The sequence below is a fragment of the Littorina saxatilis genome, linkage group LG4, assembly GCF_037325665.1.
Source record: "Littorina saxatilis isolate snail1 linkage group LG4, US_GU_Lsax_2.0, whole genome shotgun sequence".
In the NCBI taxonomy this organism is placed as follows: Eukaryota; Metazoa; Mollusca; class Gastropoda; order Littorinimorpha; family Littorinidae; genus Littorina; species Littorina saxatilis.
Window position 1 is genome coordinate 28,481,927 of NC_090248.1, and position 9,975 is coordinate 28,491,901.

Here is a 9,975-nt window from a genome sequence, read left to right on the forward strand (position 1 = left end):
AAAAACACTTTCATCTTATTCCTTGTCGGTTCCTGATTCCAAAAATATATAGATATGATATGTTTGGATTAAAAACACGAAAGTTAAAACGAAGAGAGGTACAGAAAAGCGTGCTATGCAGCATAGCGTAACCACTACCCCGCTCTTCTTGTCAATTTCACTGCCTATGCCGTGAGCGGTGGACCACGAGTATACGGTCTTGCTGCGTTGCATTGCGTTCAGTTTCATTCTGTGAGTTCGACAGCTACTTGACTAAATATTGTATTTTCGCCTTACGCGACTTGTTGTTTCCTTGTCGTTGTCCCTGTAATGTCTTTGTACCTTCTATACAATCTTTCTTGCATGTGGTGTGTTTCAAGACTTTTGTTTTTCTGCTCAACATCACCAAGCTCATGAGATAACCGACAACTGTAACCGCCACAAACTGGCTAACTGCCCTGGAATGAGGACAGAGCTGAGCCTACCCGGAAAAGCCTATACAAGAAAGTAGGCCAGTGAAGTATCTGCGAGTTCAGATTTATCTAGTGCACTAAATGAAACCCTCAAAAAGCGGAAAGCTGGTCATAATTATAGCTCTCACCGTCTGTGGTTTAGCGGCTTCCAAATGCTGAGGCCTAATTTTTGTTTAATAATATGTGTACAGGTACAGGAGGTTGGTATTTGTCGCAATGGTCGCATTTTTACAAAACTCCACAATTCGATTCGAGACGGGCGCAATAGCCTAGTGGAGAAGACGCCTGCCTCCCAAGCTGAAGGTCGTGGGTTCGAATCCCGGCCGCGCCGGGTGGGTTAAGGGTGGGGATTTTTTCCGATCTTCCCGGTCATCTTATGTGCAGACCTGCTAGTGCCTTATCGCCCTTCTAGTCAGTGTACACACAGGCACAAGACCAAGTGCGCACGAAAAAGATCATGTAACCCATGACAGAGTTCGGTGGGTCATGGACACACGAAAATACCCAGCATGCATCCCCCGAAAACGGCGTACGTATGGTTGATTAAATCTCGGGGTAAAAACGGCTACAGTACACGTAAATACCGTGGGAGTTTCAGCCCATGAACGAAGAAGAAGAAGGAATACGTGTCGGTGTTTCACCGACAGCTGGCACTTCTTGTTCTTGTCGTTCGCTGTTACTTTTGCGATTTGCGTGGATCTGTGGTTGGTTAAAGGTGCGCCTGTTGGCCCAGATCCTCCGACTTCAGCCCTGGTTTCTTTCAGGGTTACCCCGCCTTTAGTTGCTGGCTCAAAAACCTAACCCTGGGAACACATGGGGGATTTCTTACCGGGGGTCCCACCCCGGGGCTAGAGCTTTTAATGCGGCTCTTACTCGCATGGTGTAACCGTCATCGGACACGTAGGGCATTTATAGGGTAGTCAGTGCCATCTGCCAACCCACCCCGTCCTGGTAGAGACACCGCTAGTTGGTCCAGGACTGCTTATTCTATATTCGCAGCTTATATGGGGGCCGTTCCCCTATCCGCCACCTGGGGACCCGCCGGGTTGAGGATAGTCGCCCCCCTACTGAATTGGAAGAAGTCTGTTCCCGGACAGCTGGCACTAAACACCATCACTATGATGGTTCCACTCATTACAGTTTCAGGTCCAGCGTTGTGTGAGATACAAAACACTTATATCGAATGATTTAAATGTGTTCTTCTATCCATGCATACGTTAACCGAATTATCCAATTTTAATGAATATTTAGAGTCTAAGTATTGGCACTCATGCTCGTAAGATGATCTTCAGAAGACTGGATTGATGTTTGTATCTTAAACTGAGTAACGGCATTGATGACTAGATGAGTACCCGCTTCGCCGGGTACGGCTTCGCCGGGAAGAAGTCGAGCCGGGTATACGCCGGCTTCGCCGGCGCACCGCCCGAAGGAAGGGAGATAAACGCGCAAAACACTGGAGAAGAGTAATACCCGACTTCGCCGGGACAGTGACCTTCTAAAAATAGTATAACAGGAATATGGATTGAGCGTTGTCGACAGTGACCTTCTAAAAATAGAAACGGGAATATGGATTGACGCCACACGAAGGAAGGGAGATAAACGCTGAAAACACTGGAGAAGATAAGGAAGAGTTACTGGGAATGGATCCAGAGAAAAACCAAAATCGGTTCAGCGCTGCGCGCTGAGAGCACGTGTTGAAATATCTCATCGACCAGGTTGTGTCCGGGGTGTACCTGAATATGGCCATCAAATTTGAAAGAGATCTATCGAGAACTTTGGCCGTGCATCACGGACACACACACACACACACACACAGACACAAGTCGTATCTTCAGTACTGGTGACAGAAAGGGGAAAAAGTGGTCAAAATTCAAATCTCTAGTTTTGTTTTTGAAATATTGCTTTTCATAAAGCAGAAATACTGTAGTATCTGTTGTACATAAGAAAAAATCACTGGTTCACATGGTTCCTACATAATCTAACTTTTAAAGCTGGTTCTTGTGTGTCTGTGTGTATGTTTGTATGATGACGATAGGACCCGAAACGGCTGCACGGACTGAGACAGGAATTGCAGAGAATGTTCTATGCCACTCGAATCGTGTCATAGGGTACTTTTGGAATAGCAAATTTTAAAGGATTCTTCAAAAAAACGGCGGAAAACATTATATATCATGTGAGCCATCGAGGATCCTTCCCGTCTGGGCTGTCGAAACTTGGTCTTGTTGAAAGACGTTTTCAAATGGTAAACGGCGAGATACATTCGAAGCACATTTAGCAAAGTTATGTTGCCAAATCATCAAAGATCAACATTTCACTACACGGATCGATGCACACAGTCGAAATAGATGTGACTTTCACACGACCGAAGACTACTTACTAGCAGACTAGCAGACGACAAGATCTAAATATTTAGATCAGTGAGAGCAATCCGTTGAAGAACAGTTACTCCGCTTATTCGTCTTCAGTTAAGCTTATTTCCCCTGCCATAAGTTTCCTTGCAGATCTGCAGTCGCGTAGTGAAATGAACTAGTGTCATCGGAAGATTCTTCTCAGTCAATGATCAAAGCACAGTAAGTTCTATGCTGACAAAAGTCACTTTAGCAAAACACGACTATTGACTTAATTTATGAGCCCAAAGGTAACAATATCGACAAGAATGTACGCATTTGACATTAAATGAAACATTCATAGACAGTTTCCAACTCACCAGATCTGCCAAAGAGCCGTCATTCGTGAAAAAAACGATGATTTTAATCAGACAGGTATCGGAAACAAGTCTTGGTCACCTGCGTTATTCCTTCCGAGGCGACGTGACGGCGCCACATTTGTTTGTTTATGGCTGTTTATCGCGAAACAACACAGTTGAAATTTGTGTGTAAAATACCACAAATGTGTGGTGAATCAGTTCGTCATCTGCGTTTTGATGGTAATTCAGTCAGATTGGAGTTACTTTGAATCGAAGGCGAGGGTAACCTGCGTTATTTGTGTGACGGCGTGAACAAATTTGATTGCAATATTTTATACAGAAAGTAAATTTCAATGATTCTGGCTCAGACTTGTAGATCTGTTATGCAGTGTTTTGGTAGTGTATCTGCTTTTCTGCTATGAAGCTCATTTGGAGTGATACGCTGATCGAAGTGGGGTACCCTATGTGGGACATCAGCCGTATGCAGATTACGCCTCAGAACACTCTCGCATTTCACAAAGACAACAATAATTTGCAACATTTCAAGAACTGCATCAGTTTTATTAGATACTATTTCAACAAAAACAGCACAAACACGACTATTATCAACAACACAGAACGGGAGGTAAGTCTTCAAAGACGCACCAAGTGTGCGTTCCCATTTTTGGACGCCATTTTTGCTAGCATTTTCACAGTAAATCTTAATATTTCCATATCTATTGAATGATTTTGGTATTTTCTTTGATTGTGCCGATTCTCCTATCTCTCTGGCATGTACTGGGTGCTTTGTGACCAGTTTCTCCCCTAGACTGTATTGAAAAAATGCGTCCGTGTGAGCTGACCCCCACTTGTGACCAGTAGCAAAGAACAACTCATATATATATATATAGATTGTGAGATCTTCAGCAGACTGGATTTATATTTGTATCTTCAACTGAACTGAAACTGATATACATTTTAGTTTGTGATGCGAGCCGAGTCGCTTTCCAGCTGAGGCGTGTGCTAGTGTGGGCAGATTATCTGATACAGTAGAACCCTCTTTTAAAAGACCTCCACAAATCTGAACAAATCGGATCTTAAATACGAGTCTTAAAATGGGGGTAAATTTACAGAGGTTTTGAAAGAAAGTCTGAGAAAGCATTGTCTTAAAAAGAGGGGTGTCTTAATTCGGGGGAGGGGGGGTAAAGGGGGGGGGGGGGGGTTGGGGGGTAAAGGGGGGGGGGGGGTGGAAGGGGTTGGGGGTCCACTGTGGCAGCATCTTATCACCAGACCCCGAAAGCTGAGCAAACGGAAGCTCGTTTAGATTAAAAAAAGGAAGGTCATTGATTTTTTGGCACGTTGTTGCACATCTGTTGTAGCATACGACTTCTTTAACAGCTGTAGTTTATCACACCAGATACCCCTCAACCTTCATCTTTGTAACTGTGTGTTAAGACACTTGATAGCTTTACTTCCAAACTTGGCACCCCCCCCCCCCCGCCCCCCACATCCACAACACACGGACACAGACAAACAGACAGACAGACACACACATGCAGACAGACAGACACACACACACATGCAGACAGACAGACAGACAGACAGACAGACAGACAGTGAGACAGACAGACACACAAACACACACGAAGTGGACCTGACAGAAACCAGCCACGATATCAATGTTTAGTATGGCGTGTCTAAGGGGAGGGATACTCGTTTTACATACATGTAAAAGCCTCAACAAATGTGAATAGGTGCACATGATCGATTACACTAGAAAAATATGCACCTTTCACGAAGGTAAAACACATTTTGCGATTATCTTTCGCTCCTGTGGTTGTCAAAATAGGGTTTACTTTCGTGTATTTCATCTTGATTTTTGTTTAATCATTTCTGTTTTATCGCTGGATCAAAAGGCACGGGCATCCTTCCTCGTCTCCGCACAAGTGCACATGACATGCAGGCGTCTGGAATCGCCGATAACCGCAGACTGAATACATGCATTACCTCTGTTAAAGGCACAGTCCTTTAATTGGTTGCTTTTTTGTTCCTTTTTTCCTCTTTTTACATTTAGTCAAGTTTTGACTAAATGTTTTAACATAGAGGGGGAATCGAGACGAGGGTCGTGGTGTATGTGTGTGTGTGTGTGTGTGTGTGTGTTTGTGTGTGTGTGTATGTGTGTGTGTGTGTCTGTGTCTGTGTGTCTGTCTGTATGTCTGTATGTGCGTGTGTGTGTGTGTTTAGAGCGATTCAGACCAAACTACTGGACCGATCTTTATGAAATTTGACATGAGAGTTCCTGGGAATGATATCCCCGGACTTGTTTTTCTTTTTTTCGATAAATACATTTGATGACGTCATATCCGGCTTTTTGTAAAAGTTGAGGCGGCACTGTCACACCCTCATTTTTTAATCAAATTGATTGAAATTTTGGCCATGCAATCTTCGACGAAAGCCGGACTTCGGACTTCGGTATTGCATTTCAGCTTGGTGGCTTAAAAATCAATTAATGACTTTGGTCATTAAAAATCTGAAAATTGTAAAAAGAATTTTTTTTTTTAAAACGATCCAAATTTACGTACATCTTATTTTTCATCATTTTCTGATTTCAAAAACATATAAATATGTTATATTTGGATTAAAAACAAGCTCTGAAAATTATAAATATAAAAATTATGATCAAAATTAAATTTTCGAAATCAATTTAAAAACCCTTTCATCTTATTCCTTGTCGGTTCCTGATTCCAAAAACATATAGATATGATATGTTTGGATTAAAAACACGCTCAGAAAGTTAAAACGAAGAGAGGTACAGAAAAGCGTGCTATCCTTCTCAGCGCAACTACTACCCCGCTCTTCTTGTCAATGTCACTGCCTTTGCCACGAGCGGTGGACTGACGATGCTACGAGTATTGAGGTCTAACGAATGACGTATCACAACGTGCGCGATCGTGCTTGGCGGTCAAGAAAGCCGCGGGCGCCGCCGCGATCATTGCGCAGACGACACTTCTAGACCGCCAATATTTTTTGTGCGCATCACGTGCTCCACATAAATCGGCCGGAAACGAAGCAATTGGGAAACCTGGATACGGTCTCGCTGAAAAATTGCATTGCGTTCAGTTTCATTCTGTGAGTTCGACAGCTTGACTAAATGTTGTATTTTCGCCTTACCCGACTTGTTTTTTTGTTGACGATGAAACCGAGATTAGAAGAAAAAAAATGAAACCACGAAAGTGAATCAACCGATGTCAAAAGCCACATAACTGAATAAACGCAAAATATGTTTCACTACCGTTAAAGGCACAGACTTCCCCGTGAAAACAGATCGGTTCGCCATCTCAGATATGAAGAAGAATATCCCTCTACTTGTAGTCATAAAAAAAATCAAAAAAAATCAACAGTCTTTCTGTGCCTAGTTTTTTTAATGAGTTAATTTCTAAAGGAACACTAGCAGTGGCAATTTGTAAAATTAGTTCATTATTATACAAACCTCTCCCTCCACAGGAAGCATCCAGGCTGTTGAGTTTTGGTATGTGTCCAAGTGCAGGAGAGACCTTCTTCTGAAAGCCTGGCCAGCTCTGGGATGGTGAGTCGAGCTGTACTCACGGGAAGTACTGTGACTTTAATCACGGGGATACACGTATTCAGTCTACAGGTATCGGCGAATCCAGACACCGGAAAGACTGTGGCTCTGTTTTACGGTAGTAAATCATATTTTGCGGTTATTCGGTTATGTGGCTTTTTGAAATCGGTTAATTTACTTTCGCGGTTTTCATTTTTTTTTTCTTATTTAGGTTTTATCGTCAAAAAAAGCCCCCCCCCCCCCCCAACAAAAAAAAAGAAAAAAGAAAAAAAAAAGAAAGAAACGAAAAGCCAGCAGGGCATCATCCTTCTTCTCAGCATGAATGCACATGACATGCATGTGTCTGGATTCGTCGATAACTTCAGACGGAATGCATGCATCATCTAAATGTAATAATGTCAAAACTGCTGCTCTGTGGGTGTTCAATCCAAACTGACACACTGAATCACATTTTTTCATACTCACGTTTGTAAAAAGAAACAAAGAAGACAACCACAAAAAAAGAAACAAGTCGCGTAAGGCAAAAATATAACATTTAGTCAAGCTGTGGAACTCACAGAATGAAACTGAACGCACTGCATTTTGTCACAATGACCGTACTTCGCCGCTCGTGCAAAATGCAGTAAAATTGACGAGCCTGTTTAGCGCAGTAATGGTTGCGCTGAGCTGCATAGCACGCTTTTCTGTACCTCTCTTCGTTTTAACTTTCTGAGCGTGTTTTTAATCCAAACATATCATATCTATATGTTTTTGGAATCAGGAATCGACTAAGAATAAGGTGAAATTGTTTTTAAATCGATTTCAAAAATTTAATTTTAATCATAATTTCTATATTTTTAATTTTCAGAGCTTGTTTTTAATCCGAATATAACATGTTTATATGTTTTTGGAATCAGAAAATGATGGAGAATAAGAAGAACGTAATTTTAGATCGTTTTATAAAAATATAATTTTAATTACAATTTTCAGATTTTTAATGACCAAAGTCATTAATTAATTGTTAAGCCTCCAAGCTGAAATGCAATACCAAAGTCCGGGCTTTGTCGAAGATTGCTTGGCTAAAATTTCAATCAATTTTATTGAAAACTGTGAGAGTGTGACAGTGCCGCCTCAACTTTTACAAAAAGCCGGATATGACGTCATCAAAGACATTTATCCAAAAAATGAAAACAGCGTCTGGGGATATCATACCCAGAACATTTCATGTACAATTTCATAAAGATCGGTCCAGTAGTTTACTCTGAATCGCTCTACACACACACACACACACCCAGACACACATACACACATACACCACGACCCTCGTCTCGATTCCCCCTCTATGTTAAAACATTTAGTCAAAACTTGACTAAATGTAAAAAAGTAAAAAAGAAAACAACAACAACAACAACAGAAATACTACAGAAAAAGAAGATTTCAAGGTCAGGTGCCTCGCTTATGAGAATCCGCGTGAATAACAGGAAAACGATGAATTTCAAGTAAAAATAGTTTGAATCTGAAAAACTGGAGAACGATGGTGGAGAACGATGGTTGCGAATCCTGTCATTAAAATTCCAACTTTTTCTGCAATAAACATTGCCTTAGAACTACCTTTTTTTGTTGCGAACTGTGTGGATTAATTTATAAGTAGAAATATTGTGCTCCCGTTTCCAGTCGATTGGACAGTTATAAAATGTGAAATGCAAACTCCTTCACGTGTGAATGATTCGGCTCACGATCTCATATCTGGCCATGGTTTTACATGGGATCTTCTTCTTCTTCGTTCATGGGCTTAGACTCCCACGTTCACTCATGTTTTTAGCACGAGTGGAGTTTTACGTGTATGACCGTTTTACACCACCACTCAGGCAGCATACGCCGATTTCGGGGGAGGCATGCTGGGTATTTTCGTGTTTCTATAACCCACCGAACCGTCCGACATGGATTACAGGATCTTTTCCGTGCGCACTTGATCTTGTGCTTGCGTGTACACACGGAGGGGGTTAAGTCACTAGCAGGTCTGCAGTGGACCTGGGAGATCGGAAAAATCTCCACTCTTAACCCACCAGGCGGCAGCGACCGAGGATCGAACTCACGACCTCCCGATTAGGAGGCCGACGTCTTACCACCACGCCACTGCGCCCGTCATTTATATGGGATAATACCGTCCCTCCGTTAGGACACATACCACAAATGAACAACCTTACTGCTTTGTTTGTGCACGATGGGGATTTATTTAATGAACACATTAATTTCTTAAAGAGCCACAAGTGTTAAAGTCTGGGTAGATCTGAGCAGAACAGTGGTCGAAATTGAAAAGGAATGTGCCTTTTAAATTCCAACTTTTTCTGCAATACCCTTATTCGGCCTCAAACGACTTACTTTCTCTGCTAAGTGTAGCTGACAGTGTTGGATTCATAAGCAGAAACACTGCGATCCGGGTGCCAGTCAATGGGACAGACATGAAATGTTAATGATGATAATGACTGAAATTTAGTGAAATAATGAGCGCGATCGTTTAGCCCTGCGCTGCAGTGGGTTGCCAGGCAACTCAAAGGTAATCTGTGCTGTTCTGCATTGATCTCAGTAGATACAAGAAAATTGGTTGATTAAAATCAACATGGCCGAAGCAATGTTTTCATGAAAGAAGCGGTATTGTACGGGCACATGTTGTATTTGGGTTACATGTGTTGCAGAGTATTTGAAAAATCGTAGGCATAAAAACATGCAAAGAAGAGTGATAGGTCCCTGTTGTGAATATAGTCAAGTGGATAAATTGATTATTTATGTATCACACTAGTTTTACTGCTACAGCAGTCCCTCTCATGAACGGACACCCTAGGGCCAGTGCAAACCTGTCCGTACATTGCAGGTGGCCGGTCACGACGGACTGAGTGAGTCTTTGCTACTGGTGAACGAGCTCTACTTGTCCTGAAACAATAAGGTCAAACTACTACAACTTATAACTGAAAGGAAAAACAACTGTCCTGTTTAAAATGACGTTAAATCAACGGTGTCAGAAAAAGAGAGATAAAAGAAATCCTCAAATTCCTCAGGATACAGGCACCCCATTAAAGCAGCCACGAACACACTCACAGAGGCACACAAGCTTGTGCAGTTACTTTGCAAAAATATGAATTGAAAACCTACATGTCGTAATTTCTTTTTTGTGTGGCTTTATTGAATGCTTCAGGCAGTGACGTTTCCCTGTTCAGTTTCCTCTTTCGTCTCGCTTACCCCTCTCTTACCCACCCCCACCCCCTTACCCTCCACTCCCTTTACCCACCCTCGACAGC